The sequence below is a fragment of the Chrysemys picta genome, chromosome 25 (genome assembly GCF_011386835.1).
Source record: "Chrysemys picta bellii isolate R12L10 chromosome 25, ASM1138683v2, whole genome shotgun sequence".
In the NCBI taxonomy this organism is placed as follows: Eukaryota; Metazoa; Chordata; order Testudines; family Emydidae; genus Chrysemys; species Chrysemys picta.
Window position 1 is genome coordinate 6668680 of NC_088815.1, and position 18289 is coordinate 6686968.

Genomic DNA, 18289 nt, shown 5'->3' on the forward strand with positions numbered 1-18289 from the left:
AGACATTTAGATACGACCACAGTTTACAACATTGCAACACGGTCATTGCATGTAATAAAGACTGAAGCACGGGGCCCATTCATTGGCACCCAGCACTTCCGGGGGTTAACTAGTATCCTGTAAGAATTTTTATATTGACCAGGTGTATAATTCCTCTAAAGCCGGTTTTCTGGGGGACGGACTCACTCAGGGGAATGGGTAAGGGCATAGACCACAGATCACTGGTTTCAATCTGATCCAGGATTGTACTTCCCAAATATAACGCCTATATTGTATCCTTGCCTGTGCAAAAGGAGACGCGGGGTCTCAGTCCAGTTCCTAACGTCCGTATCACAGGGACACTGTCACGCCTGAGATTGTCGATAATCCCGGCAGCAAGCCAAGGACTGGGCCACACAGAGTAAAGTTTGCATCGACTTCAAGAAACGGTCCCTCCGGGTCAGGGCAGAGGCAGGCTTGTAGTGTGTGGGATGGGGGAAGCTTGCTTTGCACTGCTGCTGCCCACGGTTCTGTGGATAAACAGACTAGGATGGCCAAAGGGTTATACCCTTCAGATCTCCTCTACAGGTGCCATCTTCCGAGTCCGACTGCATGTTTGCTTGACGTGCGGTGGCCTTGACCATCACCTACCGTCAACTTGGAAGTGGCGACTGGGTGTTGTGTTGGAGACATAGATGAATTCAGAGGGCAGTCTGCGTGTCTAGGAGTTGACGTTTGTATAACTTATGTCTTCCTCCTCGTCCCTCAATTTGTAAATTACACCAACAGAGAGTCCCTTGGATCAACAATCCTTATCACCCTCACGCATCTTACTGTATTTGGCTCACAGCGCTTAAGCCCCAGGGTCTGAGCACTCTTAAAATCCTTCTGCTTGTTATATCTCCATAGCACGATGCCCTTTTATAGCACCCTCCAGCCGAGGAGCTGACAGTGGATGGGGAATCCTACCTTCCTGGGGAATGTCCTCTGGCATCTCTCTAACTCTCTTCATTCAAAATCCACCCCGCTACGTTGCGGAGAGATTTACACAAAACAAACCAACAAAGAGTCTCCATAATGAACCCTCATATAGAACAATCCGGCACGTCTGAATGCCAGGGCTCTCATCCTAGACAGGTTGACAGCAGAAACCACAAGAGCAAAGTTCCAGACATCAGCTCCTACTGCCTGAAGATGCAAACATGACCCTTGAGTCAAAGCTAGATTCTTACCCGGGGTAATCGGTTGTCCCTCCCCATCCCTGGCTTCTAGAGAGATCTTCTGCTTCCCTTCCACCTGCTCTAACTTACTTACCTCGTCTCTTCGCCTCCCTCTCTACACCTGCCGGGGTCTCCTGCCTGTCTTCACGGATACCAGTTCTCTTCTCCAAGCACTTAGGCTTGCTTCCCCCTTGCCCTTGGAGCCCACCGATCTTGCAAAGGAAGATGTCAGCTCCTCCCGAGCATCGACACAAGCCTGCTTTTGCTGGTTACCCTTGTCCCAACAGCCCGCCACCCATTGCAGGTCAGATGACAAGATCCAGTAGCTCTTGCCTGACAACTCCAAATGCCAATGCCAGAGGAGAGGCGCGTTTGCAGGGCAGCCTGGCTGGTGGCTCCCTGCCCACTAGAAGGGACATAGTGTTCTCCGAGCATGCTGGATGGCAGGGCTTGAACAGCCCTTGCCCCTAAGGTGGCCAAAGCATAGCCCGTGGGCCAAACACTATCCACCGGGTTCCACAAATGCAACTCCTGGAGAGACTACAGATCCCAGCATGCAATGCTCCACCTTGGTCGGAATCGGAATGGGGTGTTGCATGGGGAGTGCCGTAGATTCCGCACGCCCCACACCCAAGCTGAAGATACACAACTATAGCTCATGGGTGTTAGGGCCACTGGGACCATTGTCTGGGCAGCGCTCAATGGCTTTGCTCAAGCCTTTCCCAGGGGTGTTTCACCCAAATGGGGTCAGGCTGCAAATACGAGGCTAAATGTGACACAGCTGGGAAAAGGTCTGTAGTACCTATACACTGGCCCCAGGGGTCCCTGCACCTCACATCACATAACCTGGGGAGTATTCCACGGCCCGCTGCACAATACATGAAATACAGGAAAAGGATGATTAATAATCACAGCTGAGACGCATACGCTGTAATTATCCCCCTTTCACAAGGCTGATTAATGACGTGGCTCTGGAACACACGCATCTCTCCCTCTCCTGAGACCGACAGGTCACCGTTCTGCGATTGCTCAACAGAGCTTTGGCCCAAGCTGTTCTTTCCCGGATCTGGCGTAGGAAGTGCGGCCAGGGAAGAGCCCTGCCATGTTTCTGATCAGGGCTTTGTCGCAAACTCAGCAGAAGCGGCTTCCCACAGAGTCAATCCTGGGTACAGAGGATTTGCCATAGCAAATTAGACCATTCATCCATCCAGGCTAGTGTTTCACTTGCTGCTGTATTAGATAGCACTACTCGTCCATGAATCCTTATGTCTACCCATAGGCGGGTTGGATTATAGACTGGGCCCAGTGCATGCTGGACCAGGACCCTTCGGGAGATGTGACAGGTATGGGTATTTCCCGCCATATCCTTGGGAGACCTTACTGAGTTATGTTTAAGCATCTTTGGGGTCCATTGCAGGAAATGGATGGGGAGGGGGAGAGATGTGACAGATGTGAGACCTGGGGGTTCGAAGGACTGTATTGAACAACGGGCCAGACAAGAATGGACTCTTGGAACAAAAAGTGTGAAGTGGTTTTCCTGGGGAATATCTAGAGCAGTGGCCTTCAACCTTTCCAGACTGCTGTACCCCTTTCACGGGTCTGATTTATCTTGCGTACCCCAAGTTTCACCTCACTTACAAACGACTTGCTTACGAAAAAATCAGACATAAAAATACAAAAGCATCACAGCAACTATTACTGAGAAATGGCTGACTCTCTCATGTTTACCATTGGGTTATAAAACACATCCATTGGAATATAAATACTGTACTTACAGTCCAGTATATAGAGCAGTACAAACAAGTCACATTGTCTGGATGAAATTTTAGTTTGTACGGACTTCGCTAGTGCTTTTTATGTTGCTTTTTGTAAAACTAGGCAAATCTCTAGAAGAGCTGATGGACCTCCTGGAAGACCTCGGCCTACCCCCAGGGGTTCGCGTGCCCCTGATTGAGAACCATGGATCTAGAGGGAGGAGAAGTCCTCCAGCCCCTCAGCTGTCACCTCTCTTGGGTACAGACCCACATCTCTCTCTCTCTCTCTCCTGACCAGGGGTTTTCCAGGCTGCACAGTTCCCTGCCTATGCTGTGAGATCCACAGCAAGCCAGAGCACTTAAAAGGCTTTGCTTCTCTCCAGGGGTTACGAGCACTGTAGGTGCTCATAGTTACAAGGTACCATCCAGCTCTTCCGAAGCAAGCACAGTTATCCTTAAGGTGAAAGCAGTCCAGAGAACACATTAAAAACAATCAAAAGGAACCTACACGCATGCCAGAGGTCACCCCAACTCCAACTTTGGGCTCTGGCAGGTGGCAGCCCTGTAAAACCCACAGCTGGGTTTTCCCCCGAAGTTACAAGTTCATAACAACCAGGAATAGTTCATTCTTTCCTTTCTACAGGGTGGACCTTTGATCTTGGCCTCGTGGAACAGCTGATCAGCAGACAAGCTTCAAAAGGCTGGGTTTATGCATTGCCGAAAGGGAGGGGGTGGGATTTGGATTCTCCTGCCCCTAGATACTCCCCAGGAAAACCACTTAATGTTTTTTGTTCCTAAAGGCCATTCTCATCTGGCCCTTGTACAATGGGTCTCACATCTCCCCTCTCCAGAGGTTACATACAATCCCGGCCCACAATAATACACAAACCATTCATTTAATACAGTGGACCCCAAAGAAACGTCAGCTTCATTCAATGAGGTCTCCCAAGGGTAGGGAAGGAAATTGTCATATCTGTTGCACTGCCCGTGCTGCATCTTTAACACTAGTCTGAATAGGTTATTGTTTGTTACCGCTTGCCTTGCAGTAGCTCCTAGGAGCCCCAGTCATGGCTCAGGACCCTGCTGCGCTAGGCGCTGCACAAACACAGAACAGAAAGACAGACCCTGCCCCCGTTGACGGTCTCTATAGTTTCATAGTCACATTATCAGCTTTTCTTGATGGTGGAATCATGGCTTTCAAACTCTTCTTGAAGAACTACTGATTTCTATTCCCATTTCTCGGTCTTCATTTTTCTTCCCAATCCATTTGCCCTGCATTATATACTACTGCCAGACGCACAGCGGTCTGGGGATACAACACGGCCAGCAGCTCTCAGTCTTAACCGAGAGAGACGTTCCTATTACTTAAATTTTAAAGCCCCCTTCCCACCCTCTGGGCCCACCACACACACACACACACACACACACACACACACACACACACACACACACACACACACACACACACACACACACACACACACACACTTCTTAGTAGAGGTGTATATGTTTGAAGGAGACTGTCTAGCTAAATGGCATCACTCAGACCTAACTCCAGTTCTGGATCTGATGAGGTGCAATCATCGTAAAAGGGAATTCTCTACTGGACAGAGCATTTCATTGAAGATGCCAGGGTGCCCCTGCCTCTGAGCATACCCCATATTGGGTGGGGAAAGCGGAGGGGAGGGGGGAGTTTTTTGGACTCTGTATGGAGCTGGACATCGTCCGAGAACGTGGCTGGGAGAGAGGAGTGAATAGCTTTGGAAGCAAGTTGCCAGACTCCTGCCTAGTGGGCAGAGAGCGCTGGTGGCCTCTGGGCTGGAATCTCCTGGAGAACCATGATCCTGGATGGAGGGAGAGTGGAACATCAGAGGTCCAGAGACTGTTTGGTTCTCTCTGCGTTTCAGCTCCAGTTAGGAGCAATCCAGGGCTCAAGGCATTTGTTTACGAGCTGTCCACAGCGGCTGCATTTCAAGTTTTCTTGCCCTCCCACGATCCTGGGAGCAGCCAGTGAAGAAAGTGAAATGCCATTACAGGGGGAAATAATGTTTGACGTTGCCCCACAAACTTTCATCCCCAAGAGCCAGCATCCAGTCTGAGCCACCACTACTTTGTCATCTCAGTCTCCAAGGTGGGGCGAGCTGAGGACATCTTCCCAGACCCTCTCTGAGCAGCACGGAGAGTGGATCCCAGCTCCATGACGATCCGGACAGGCCTGGGGAACAAAGTGCAGAGGTGTGCAGCAAAGCAGGCAGCCTCAGGGTGTTTGATTCATTTGTGGGCGACTCCAGAGAGGTGAGCATACAGATCCCAGGCTTTGCAGACGGACCCAGGACTGGCATGCTGAATCCTGCCTCAGCGAGCAGAGCTGGACTAAGTGACCTCTTGAGGCCCTTCCAGCCTACGTGACTATGATTCTGTGAAGAACACAGTATTAGATCTGTCAAATGAGACATAAAACCAAGTCTGATCTTTTAAGACTGACACTTTTCACAAATGCGGTGGCGGGTGGTTGGCTTAGAACAGCGGTTCTCAAACTGTGGGGTCGTGGCTGTGTTGGCGTTAGACTTGCTGAGGCCTAGGACCCAAGCCCAAACCCCACTGCCAGGGACCAAAGCCTGAAGGCTTCAGCCTGGGTGGTGGGACTCAGGTTACAGGACCCCCACCTGGGGTTGAAGCCCTTGGACTTCGGCCCCCCCTGCCTGGGGCAGCAGGGCTCGGCTCAGGCTTCGGTCCCCCCTCCTGGGATCGTGTAGTAATTTTTGTTGTCAGAAGGGGACCACGGTGCAAGGAAGTTTGAGAAACCCTGAGTTCGACCCATTGTCTTGGTCAACGTAACACTGCGAGGGAGGCACCCAGCCTCACTTTCCCCTTTAACCTCCACACAATCTCTCTCGGGGCTAATGCCAACACTGCCCGGGGCTGGTTTAATAAGAGAAAGTTAAAAAAAAAAAGTCCTCAGGGTCCCCAAATAAAGTCCATCCCCATTTCCCACAACACAAAAGGTCACATGCGGCTCTGGGGTCTTCTGCCCCATCCAGAGCTCTTCAGCCCTCGATAGCCAAGCTCAACCCTCTGGCTCCTTGGCCCAAACCCTCCTCCCAGTCTCCTGCAGCTTTACCACAACCTCTGCTGCAGCTTCCTCTTTTATAAGGCCTTCCCTTAAGCCCAGTTGGGCAGCAGGTAATCAGACACAGGTGCCCTGGACCCACCCCCGAATCCCCCCTTAAAGGGGCCAGTCACCCTGTGACAGCAACATTTCGATTTGAATAATACACCCCACTCCCTCAGCTCCGGCTGAGCCTTCAGCTGGCGACAGCATATTCTCTACTTCCTGTTGCTGTGTGCGGTTAACCAACAGCTGCGTTTCACCCCAGAGAGGTCTGCATTTCACTAGCAATTCCAGAATACTGGACTCAGCGTGAACCATCAGGTAGCCAAGTGCTTTGGGACCCAACTGGCCGAAATAATATTTGACACTTAAATATTGGTCTGTAGAGAAGCTGTTAAAGCTATTGCAACCCTGGAGCGGAGATTCCTCTCAGCTCCTCAGAGAGCCCTCTATTTTTCGCTTGCTTCATACTCTCCAGCCTTGAAGCTCCATCTCAGTCTAGAGGGTTCGTAGCCTCTGCAAGTCTGGGGAGCAAGACACCAGCCCCAGTGCTCAGCTCCTCTTGTTCTGTGTTTGGGGCAGGAACAGACTGGAAGGGAGGGGGAAAGTGTCTTCTAGCCCCCTGTGCTTTCTCTGTATTCTAATGCAACCAGAGGCCTTTCCCGTCCCCTGTCCACGTCACAGCAGCCTTAGGGAGCCCTAATTTTTCTCTGCTTCCCATGAGAAGTACAGAATAGCTGTTGTACAGTGTGCTCGGACCGTCCTCTTCCTCACACCTTTATACCACCCGAGAGGCGTAAAAGGGCTTTAGTGTGGATGAGACTTGAGCCCAATGGGTTTAAGGGTGACTTAAATTCTCATCTCTTGCATGGGGGCACAGGGTGTAGCCCCAGGCAACGGGGCTGGCTCAGTAAGGCGATCTGGACAAACGAGGCGGGCTCTCCTTGACAGGCGAGAATGGTTTTGTTCCATCCAAATCTCATCCACGCGGAACGCAATCGGTCCCTGCGTTTTACCCTGCTCCATAGCGCGAGGGCTGTGAAATTTAGGGTGGTAAATTTACAACATATGAAAGGAAACTCTTCTTCACACAGCCTGTGGTACGCACTGCCCAGAGGGGCCAGTGCTGGGGCTACATTTCCCAAGGATTGGGGACTTTTAAGAGCAATATTATCGACAGCGAAACACGTTAGTATCAGTAACCAGACCTGAAGCTTCAGGGCATCAGCTGGTCAGGAAGGAATTTTCCCTCCCACGTGCAGCCTTGCACAATTTGCTAGGGGCCTCGTGGGTCATTTCAAAGCATTAACCATTGCAGGAGGCAGCACGCTAGATTTCAATAAGCCACTGGGTTGATCTGGTTTGATGAGTCCTCTGGTCCTTTAAGAGAGACACTGCATGCACCTTTCCAGTTATCAGTAAATCACAGTCACGTAGCACCATCCATTGAGACTGAAATGCCTGAAGGACGGCTTGGGCCTATTCAATTTTAAAACTTCTAAATACTAAAAAAATATAACCCAGCCACCACCACTGCAACCCCCACCCCCAGAAGCAATGACAGGCAAGCCAGCAAAGAATTCCCTCCTGACCCTTAAGGGTGGTCAGCTCCGTCCCAGCGTATATCTGACACAGGGCCTGCTAAATTACTGAATTCCACAGAAGCTTAAAGCTCTTAATATTACTCGGCTCCAGCTGCTTAGCTCGAATCCTATTCGCTGCACTTCACCAATCGCATTTCATTGAACTGCTCTGAAATATATTCCCTCTTCGCCTAAACCTACGGGCCCGACTTCTGCGCTGTCCCGGCGACCGCTAATTGGCTCGAAAATGTGTAATAGCTGAGCTAAGCACCAGTTCCTCCTCTCCTCTCGGCCCTTGACGGAGATAAAATCACTGGCAAGATGTTTCTGAGTAATTAAAGTGGCATAAACCTTGAGGACCCAGATTAAGGCACTATGTGATTCAAGCACCACGTAGGACAGAAGACAACGAGGAGGAAGAGAACCCTGGGTTTTGGATTGGACCGTTAGAGGAAAAGATGCAAAATTCCGATCAGGATCCAGGATTGGAGGGTTTCAGAGCAAAGGGGCCATATTTCTTTGACACCATCCCCCACATGGTCAGATGTTTAGGGCCTTTCGGTCCCTTGCCCAGTCACGCCTGGATTGCTGCCCCCACCAGTTGGACTGGGCCCTGCCAGGAACAATTTGTAGAGTGGGGGTGCCGAGAGCCATTGAACCAAACTGTAAACCTTGTATATGATGGAAACCACTTCAAGCCAGGGGCAGAGCTCTCTCTAACTTTTCCCACCCATGTGTGACACATCACCTCCATATTGGTGTACATGGTGGGGCCGAGGGGTTCAGAGCGTGGGAGGGGGCTCAGGGATGGGGCAGAAGGTTGGTGTGCGGGAGTGTGTGTGTGAGGGCTCCAGCTGAGGGTGCGGAGTCTGGGGTGGGGCTGGGGATGAAGGGCTTGGGGTGCAGGCTTCCCCAGCGCTACGTTGGGGAGAGAAACTCCCCCCAGCTCTCTCTCTCCCTGCAGCAGCAATTGGGCTGGGGGGAGGGGCGCCTTGCCCTGCCATGGCAAGTCTGGACCAGGAATGGGTGGGGGCCGTGGGAGGGGCACGTCTCCCCCGGTCGTGGCAGGGCTAAGTTGGGGCCGGGAGAGAGGCAGCACCCCAGCATGCCTAGCTCCAGCACCTCTGGGCCCTGCATTCGGTCTGTGGTGAAAAGACGCAGGCTGAGGAAATGACTGACCCATTGCACCGGATTCGGGAACTCCATTGATAACGAGGCAGGTCCCTGCAGAATTGTGTAGTGCAGGAGCCAGCCCCGGGATGGGAAACCTTTTCAAAGGAGACACACACTCCGCGGCCAGCAGCAGCAGATTGATCACAGAGCTCACACGTGCTTGGCGCCTCTCCTGCGGATGGGCTTTGCTCATCATTCCCACCATTATTAGCGGGGTCCCCCCGCTTCCAGCAATTCAATCCAGCCCCGGCATTATCACAGAGCTCGGAGCCTACTTTGCAGAAAGCAGATTTACTTGGCCTCATTCACGTCACATGCTCTCCAATTTTCTCCTAATGCACACGTCTCTTCTCCCGCCTTGCGTGTACCGCACGGACAGCTCCAGCAACCTCTGGGATCAGAGCAGCTGCAGGAAAAGATCCCAGCAGCCTGACGGGGAGTCGGGGACCTCTGCATGGCTACTCCAAGCCTATGGGACATCCACTGCCATGACTATCCTAGCATGGCATAGTCCCCTAGCAGCCATAGATCCATCACATGCAGGACACATACCACTCTTGGTCTTCCCAGGCAACTCCCATTGACCACAGGGGGCACGTGCCTGTGAAATATACAACATCTACAGACACCGGAAGGGTTCAAACCCCACGGAGGTGGGAAAAGTGGGGGAGGGGGACTCGGGGAAGTCCAAATTTGGGCTGCATAATACCGCTTTCTTATCCAGCACTTTACAAAGGAGAGCTGTACCATTATCCCCGTTTACATATGGAAACTGAGGCACAGAGTGGTGACTTGCCAAAGGTCACCCACCAGACCAATAGCAAAACTGGGACTAGAATCCAGGTCGCCTGAGTCCAAATCCAATGCTCTGTCTACTAGGCAATACTTCCACCCGCTAGGTTTCAGAAGATAGCTGGTTCCTGGACTGCTCTGCAGTGAGCACACTGGATTGTCTATTAATCCATTGATAAGAATCATGCCCAGACAGTGAGGTCTACTTGACTATGGAAGAGTCTCCCAAGGGAAAGGGTGGAGCCCCATCGCTTGAGACATTTAAAACCAGTCTGGGCAAAGCCCTAGAAAATATATCATATGAAAGATCCTTGCACTGGTCCCACTTACTCCTGATTGTGGGGCTTCTAGGACCCCAGGACAGTGCTGGGACTTAGGTTCCTGTCAGCACGAGTAGAGGCCGCATGGATTTCTGAGACGGGAAGCAGGGTTTGCCACGCCCAGCGGCATGCCTGGAGGACGGATGCTTGTGCGTTCCCACATCTGAACAGTGGCCACCAAGCAATATTGCCCCAGCCCAGCATAATGACGGGTGCAAGTACTGGGGTGATGATCTTGGAAACCCACCTGGCAAGAAGCAGCCACATGGCATTGAAACTGGGACAGACTCAAACAAGATGGGTGAAAATCCTTTCTGTGTAGCTGGACATTAATACCACGCTCATCATCACCAGGGCATCTAAGCACCCAGCTATACTCCTTTGGGTGGGGCCGAGCATCCCATTCACACTGGATGCCCTGAGACCCATGCTATCAACACCCTTCTGAATGGGACCCATCACCCAGCGACCCTGGCAATTGGCCTGCTGAGACCTGGAGACTCATTATTTTATTCCAAAGAATAGAGGAAACAAACAACCTGCTCCCGCAAGACAATGGAAGTAGCTCCGTCAGCTCCAGCTCCCCCGTTCCTAAGGGGGCCGGGGCTGGCTTATATCTGGATTGATGTTCCACCAAAGTGTAAGGGAGTCGGACTTGGAGGATAGATCATCATTTCAGCTCTGTTGCACACAGACCTCAGCAGCGGGGTACTGCGGTGCTAAAAATAGCAGTGTAGACAGGAGAGGCGCTGGCTGGGCTGTAGAGAGCTGTGTAGGACACACACACACACACACAGGCCTCACGTGTCACTCGCCTGAGCCGTGCCCCACCATCGATGCTGCCATTTATACCGGTGCCAGGGGGGAAAGCAGGGGATACTCCACATGCCGCTGTATGGAGTGTAGACGTACCTTCAGTAGGCACTAGGGGAGTTGACGGGGGTGAGAAGCATTAGCTTGTCTTTGGCAAGCGCTTTCAGCATGGAAAGTAATAATTAGTGCTTTTCAGGTTGCCAGACAGGAGCCAAGGTGCAGCAGTATGATTCCCTTTGGCACATGGGGAAACTGAGGCATGGTGTTTAATTAATAGATTCATAGATTCTAGGACTGGAAGGGACCTCGAGAGGTCATCGAGTCCAGTCCCCTGCCCGCATGGCAGGACCAAATACTGTCTAGACCATCCCTGACAGACATTTATCTAACCTACTCTTAAATATCTCCAGAGATGGAGATTCCACAACCTCCCTAGGCAATTTATTCCAGTGTTTAACCACCCTGACAGTTAGGAACTTTTTCCTAATGTCCAACCTAGACCTCCCTTGCTGCAGTTTAAACCCATTGCTTCTTGTTCTATCCTTAGAGGCTAAGGTGATTAATGGACTTTTCTGAGGTCGTAGAAGGAGCCAGGGGCAGGACCGTGATTAGAAACCAGTTCTGTGCTTAAACTAATAGATCAAACCCTCAGCATCAACCTCTGTCCAGCCACAGACGAGGTCAGGCTCCATCCAACCAATTCCCTGAGCTCTCCACTGCTTTGTAATCTACAAGAAGCCTAGGAGACCAGTAATTTCACATGACACCAGCGCTGGGGTGTTGCTGAGCTCTGCAATCCAATGAGTCCATGAGGAGAGCCAACAGAACCACACGAGCAGTCACACTCCCATCAAGGGGAGGGTCAGGAAAACGCAGCCCAGAGGCCCTGCAAACCAGCCACTCACTTACCGTTCTGCAGCTCCGAGTCCGTACCAACATCTGGGTCCGTCGGGGCACGTGGGGGCTGGGAAGGTTTACATGGCAAACGTTTCTGCGCAGCAGGTCGGCGATGGTCTGGAGAAAGCGAGAGACAAAAAAATAATAATCATGCACTCCAGCCTCCAAAGGGAGGGGTTTTGAACCGTCTTCTTGGATTACCATCAGGCACTGACGTCACTGCATACGCCAATGGAAAGGTAATTTCCCCTTGAAGTGCAACACGGTTCTGGATCTGACCCAGGCCCTCTCAGATCTGCCATTTCTAGGTACTAATAACAATGCTCTTTCCACAGTATTTTTGACCCTGAAGGATCCATTAGAAATGGAAGGGTCGTTGGACCCTGCACTGAACGGTTGCCACCTCTGGGTGGGATGCTTAGCAGCACTGCTACACTGCCCAAGAATTAAGAGTGGGAAGCTGTAGCAAGTGTGACAGACCCAGACCAGTGGGGTACAGGAGTCTGGTAGAGGGCAAATATACTGGTCACTGGATGGGTAGTTTTCTGTTCCCTGAGTGACCAGAGCAGGGGCTGCACTAGAGTAATCAGGAACCTGCTAGAACCAGTTAAGGCAGGCAGACTAATTAGGACACCCGGAGCCAATTAAGAAGAAGCTGCTAGAATCAATTAAGGCAGGCTAATCAGGGCACCTGGGTTTTAAAAGGAGATCACTTCAGTTTGTGGTGTGAGTGTGAGGAGCTGGGAGCAAGAGGCGCAAGGAGCTGAGAGTGAGAGAGTGTGCTGCTGGAGGACTGAGGAGCGCAAGCGTTATCAGACACCAGGAGGAAGGTCCTGTGGTGAGAATAAGGAAGGTGTTTAGAGGAGGCCATGGGGAAGTAGCCCAGGGAGTTATAGCTGTTATGCAGCTGTTACAGGAGGCACTATAGACAGCTGCAGTTCACAGGGCCCTGGGCTGGAACCCTGAGTAGAGGGCGGGCCCGGGTTCCCCCCAAACCTCCCAATTGACCTGGACTGTGGGTTCTTCCAGAGGGGAAGGTCTCTTGGCTGTTCCCCAAGCCACATGGTGAATCTCTGAGGCAAGAAAATCCACCAATAAGCGCAGGACCCACCAAGATAGAGGAGGAACTTTGTCACACAGGGTGGTCACCCTGCTCCTGCCCGGAGGGGTTAGAACAGCCTGGGGAGAGGGCTGCTCTGGGAAGAGAAAAACCTAGGCTGATTGGGGAAGCAGCCTCAGCTGGGGCCAGGCCACAGCTGGCCCTATAAAAGGCTGTGGGCCAGGAGCTCGCTCAGAGTCTCTCTCTGGCAGTAGAGAGAGATGGGCCTGGCTGCTTGGGAGCACAGCAAAGTACCTAGAGTAGAGCAGGGCTGGGGGAAAGGCCAGAGGAGCTGGGGAGCTCTGGCCTGGAAAACCCCCAGGCTGCAGGCCTTGCTAAAGGCTGGAAAAGGTCCTGGGGTTGCAGAGGGGCAGCCCAAGGGTAGGCAGAGGCAGCAGGTGCAAACCCCTGATGATGAGTGGCAGTCTGCCCCAGGGAGCGAGGGCTAGGTGATGACTGGCAGAGGCCACAGACTGAGGTGAGGTGGGGATAGAGGGTGGGGGTTCCCCAGGGAGGGGAGACCCAGATCTGTGGAGGGGTACTGCCAGGGGGCAGCACCCTGGCCTGAAAGGGGCGCCGGAGTCCAGGAGAGACTCGGGCCCAGTGGCAAGTGGGACACCAGCCTGCAGAGAGCGCTCTGGAGCTGGAAACGCTAATTCCCTGGAAGACCAGCAGGAGGCGCCGCACCGGTGAGTCCCGCCCCGTGACAGAAGCGAAGATGACGTCCACTGAGGCTGTGAGGCAGAAGTGTAGGGAGGCAGGAGGCACTTGCCCAGATTGGGGTTTTGGCCTGTGTGCTGGGGCTAGAACCACTGATTCAGCCATGATGTTGAATGACATTGAGCCAGGACCTCATATTTCATATCGCATCTGAAGGATGGCGCTGCTTACCAGCAGGGCCGACCCTAGGCCAAATGGTGCCAGATGTGTGGAGCACCTTCAGTGCCCACCCGCCCATTTATTAAACTTGAATACCTGCCCTTGCAGTAGTAGGATTTTATGTTTGAATTTTGCATAATTTAGAATAAAAAATAAAGAATAATCAAATAATAATGTAGCACCTTTTACAAGTATTGATATGATTTAACCATATCCTGCCAGCCATCCTTTTTGAAGAGCAGAAAGGAATGGCCTAATACGCCATTGGTAGAAATGCATCAGCCAGAATTTCTTTGTGTCTGGCCTAATTTCAAGGCAGTAACAGACTTTTGAGGGTCACCAAGTTGTTGTAGGTTTAGCATTTTAAAATAAGTAAAAGAATGCCATGATTGTTTTCTTTTGCATTGCAACTTGATGTTCCCGTTCAAAATGTTCGGCGTAAATTAATTCTGTTTTGTGTGCGAATAAAAAGTGTGTGTGTGTGTTAAAAGAGAAATGTAAAGGCCATCGCTGAACCAGATGGTCTGGGGAGGAACCGGAGACAGACGCAGGGGCACCCGGAGGCTGCAACACGCCCCTATTGAAATGTCAAAGCAAAGCAGATTGACGACTCTAAAAATAAGACAGGCACCTATCAATGAGGACAAAATAGCTGTAATCAAAACCAACATGAAAACTCCCTAAAACACTTAATACAAAAAAACAAAATCAAACATAAGAAAAAAGATTTATAAAAAACCAAGCACTCGTCAAACAACAAATTGATTACAGCATGACAGTGCAAAACTCATTGGTCCCAATGAGGGAAAAATCACTATATAAACAGGTTTCAGAGTAGCAGCCGTGTTAGTCTGTATCCATTGTCTACAGCCAAGCTCTAAGATATAACCGCATTTGCTCCAATCCCTCAGATAGAGACAAGCATCTACAAGATCTCTATCAAGCATTCTTAAAACTACAATACCCACCTGCTGAAGTGAAAAAACAGATTGACAGAGCCAGACGAGTACCCAGAAGTTACCTCCTACAAGACAGGCCCAACAAAGAAAATAACAAAACACCACTAGCTGTCACCTTCAGCCCCCAACTAAAACCTCTCCAGCGCATCATCAGAGATCTACAACCTATCCTGAAAGATGATCCTTTACTCTCACAGATCTTGGGAGACAGACCTGTCCTCGCTTACAGACAACCCCCCAACCTAAAGCAAATACTCACCAGCAACCACACATCACTGAACAAAAACACTGACCCAGGAACCTATCCTTGTAATAAAGCCCGATGCCAACTCTGTCCACATATCTATTCAAGTGACATCATCATAGGACCTAATCACATCAGCCATACCATCAGGGGCTCGTTCACCTGCACATCTACCAATGTGATATATGCCATCATGTGCCAGTAATGCCCCTCTGCCATGTACATTGGCCAAACCGGACAGTCTCTACGGAAAAGAATTAATGGACACAAATCTGACATCAGGAATCATAATACTCAAAAACCAGTGGGAGAACACTTTAACCTGTCTGGTCATTCTATGACAGACCTGCGGGTGGCTATCTTACAACAGAAAAACTTCAAAAACAGACTCCAACGAGAGACTGCTGAGCTGGAATTGATATGCAAACTAGATACAATCAACTCAGGATTGAATAAGGACTGGGAATGGCTGAGCCATTACAAACATTGAATCTATCTCCCCTTGTAAGTATTCTCACACTTCTTATCAAACTGTCTGTATTGGGCTATCTTGATTATCACTTCAAAAGTTTTTTTCTCTTACTTAATTGGCCTCTCAGAGTTGGTAAGACAACTCCCACCTGTTCATGCTCTCTGTATGTGTGTATATATATCTCCTCAATATATGTTTCACTCTATATGCATCCGAAGAAGTGGGCTGTAGTCCACGAAAGCTTATGCTCTAATAAATTTGTTAGTCTCTAAGGTGCCACAAGTACTCCTGTTCTTTTTATATAAACGGGGGCCTTGCCATGAAACTTTGGGTTCGTCCTGCCAAGACTTCCCTGGAGCATCATGTCGTGACTGACGGAACCCGGCTCCCCCCTACCCGTGATCAACCTAGCTGGCCACTAGATTGATCCAGACTCTGGACTAGTAACTATAACATTGACTGGTGGGAGTGTGTATGTGTAGGCATATGCTAACAATTGTATCGTCAATAAATGGGGCGTATTGCCTTTTCCCCTAAAAAAGATCCCATGTGCTTCTTTTAAGCATAACACCCTGGTGCCCTAAGCCCAGTACCTGCCCCCAAGTCCGGCACTCCAGGCAGTCGCCTGGGTCACCTGCCCTCAAATCCGGCCCTGCTTATCAGCACCAAGCTAGTTCAATGCAGGCTCGGAAGAAAAAGCCCTTCCTACCCAATCAAGCCTCTCATTTCCTGCAGCTTCTATCCAGGTTCTGATCGAGCCAAAATTTGCTGAGATTGCAAGCTCAGACTAGTTCACTTGGATCGCAGTGGCCCTGGCTGGCCGTAGAAGTGATGAATCTACGTTCCATACTGCCACTCCAGAGCTGTGGGCTAGGAAGTCTCTTCATGCAACATGCATTGGTACGGCTTTACTAGAGTATTTATTAATTCACTGGATTCATTTCAAACTCACTTTGTGCCTAAAAAAAAAAAGGTCTTATTCATTGTAAAAATCTCCCTTCTTTGGATGGGGAGCCAGATAGTATCAATTTATGTATTATAAATGATCCCAAACCTAGGCTGAGCTTTCACAGAGCTGTTTTATTCAGGCTGTGAATGAAAAAACGTGCCCTTGCTTTGGGGTGTATGGCCAGGGAGCCACACACCCCTCCCATCTCCAAGCCCTCTCTCCCACCAATCCCTCCTCTCAGATCTGCAGCACGTTGCCATGAGGAGCATCAAAGGAGGACAGAAATGTACAAGGTGGATAAAAAGATCTCCCGTGGGATTGATAACACCCTGATAACAGAAGCCGTTACAGCAGTTTAATAAAGCCGAGCCTCCTCTTTGGCAGGTCTAGATCCAACAGGGGATTCGTAGCTGAATGAGAGAGAAGCTGAAACCGAGATCTGAAGATACAGTCTATAACCAGCTGTATGTGTTTTCTTTTTCTACAAGTGAATTTAGTACTGGGGAAAGGTGCCAGACTGCTGAGAGAAGGCCTGGTTCATCCTGAGGACACTGACAGGTCACGTTGGTGGTGATCTTGGGGGGGGGGGGTTCATCTTCCTTTGCAGCACAGAATGAAGGTCGCTTGCTGCGATCATCTGGACACATCTCACTTCATCAATTCCTGGCCACTGGTGCACCGTGCTCCCTCCTATTCTTTGCCTGTGGTACACAGTAGTTTAGTCTCCTGAGGGCTGTAATCCTTTGGTCTAATTCTGGTTGTTGGGCTAGTGGGCGGGTAGCTGGGTGGGATTGGAGGCCTGGGATACAAAGGAGGTCAGACGAGATGATCTGCTGGTGCCTTCGTGCCTTAAACTCTACGGCAACATGGGCATAGGACAGTGCATAGCAGTCAGGACACACTTCCCATCCCTGTCTCCTCACCTGTGTGCCTCGACACGGAGCTGGAGAGCCCACGGGTAAGGGAAGGCATTCACTTTCCGTGGCCCAGTCAATCTTTGTGCCACCAAACTCTGCCAGCTGCAATGTGGGTTTGCAACAACCCAGAGATCCACTGGGTTTCCTAGTCACACTCCTGACTGCGGCTGGGAAGGTGTCTGCCAGGCCACTACAGACCTTGCCTTCCTCTGCCCAGCAGTACATAAGAGCGGCCATACTGGGTCAGACCAAAGATCCATCTAGCCCAGTGTCCTGTCTTCCGACAGTGACCAATGCCCAGTGCCCCAGAGGGAATGAACAGAACAGGGAATCATCAAGTGATCCATCCCCTGTCGCCCATTCCCAGCTTCTGGCAAACATAGGGTGACCAGATGAGAGGAAGAAAATATCGGGACACCGGAGAGGGGATCCGCAGGGGGAGCAAAAAAAAAAAAAAAAAGCCGAGTGCCGGCAGAGCGAAATATTGGGACAAATTGCGTCCCGACCAGAGATCGGTCGGGACACGGGACAAACACCTAAAAGTCAGGACGGTCTGGTCACCCTAGGCAAACAGTGGCTAGGGACACCATCCCTGACCCATCCTGTCTAATAGCCATTGATGGCCTGTACTTTGGCTGAAGGATTGGGCCCATTTTATTATAATATGAATGAGGGCCACGGAGCTAACAAGCCCTGACTTCTGCAATTACCTGGGACTCCTGCCTGGCTGGGGAGACCTGCTAGGCAATCAGATCCCGCCTTCAGCACAGGGTATTCTAAAGCAGCCTATTCCCACAGCCTGCCTGCGTCTCACAGATCAGCTACCCACCTGAAAACTGTCTCTCTCATGCCTCACTCAACTGCTTTCTCCTGGAACAATGAGCCGGAGGTGGCAATCTTTCCCCACCCCGTAATCAGCGCTGCGGCAGGCTGCATTATACTCCCAGAATCGTGACTTCTGCCTTCTCCCCTCTGTGGGCTGCATTTCCCAGCGCACCCCGGGACAACTTGCTCCCCGGTTTCCCATTGGCTGGCTTTTTTCAAAACAACGGCCTCTGGTGACTGGGGAGAAGGGAGGAAAATATCAGGGAAGGGGAGGCAGGGAAAATAATCAAAGAGCTTTTTGT

General features: G+C 50.9%; 2 protein-coding genes across 3 annotated transcripts in view; both read right to left on the reverse strand.

The window, feature by feature from the left end:
* Nucleotides 1-18289, reverse strand: part of PEAK3 (PEAK family member 3) — a 294394-nt gene that overhangs the window by 120313 nt on the left and 155792 nt on the right. The window lies entirely within an intron of this gene.
* Nucleotides 1-18289, reverse strand: part of LINGO3 (leucine rich repeat and Ig domain containing 3) — a 125504-nt gene that overhangs the window by 72510 nt on the left and 34705 nt on the right. For both annotated transcript variants that reach the window (XM_024107941.3, XM_008171330.4), the window contains exon 2: nt 11656-11760. The gene's annotated coding sequence lies outside the window, so the exon portion shown is untranslated. The remainder of the gene's footprint in view (nt 1-11655; nt 11761-18289) is intronic.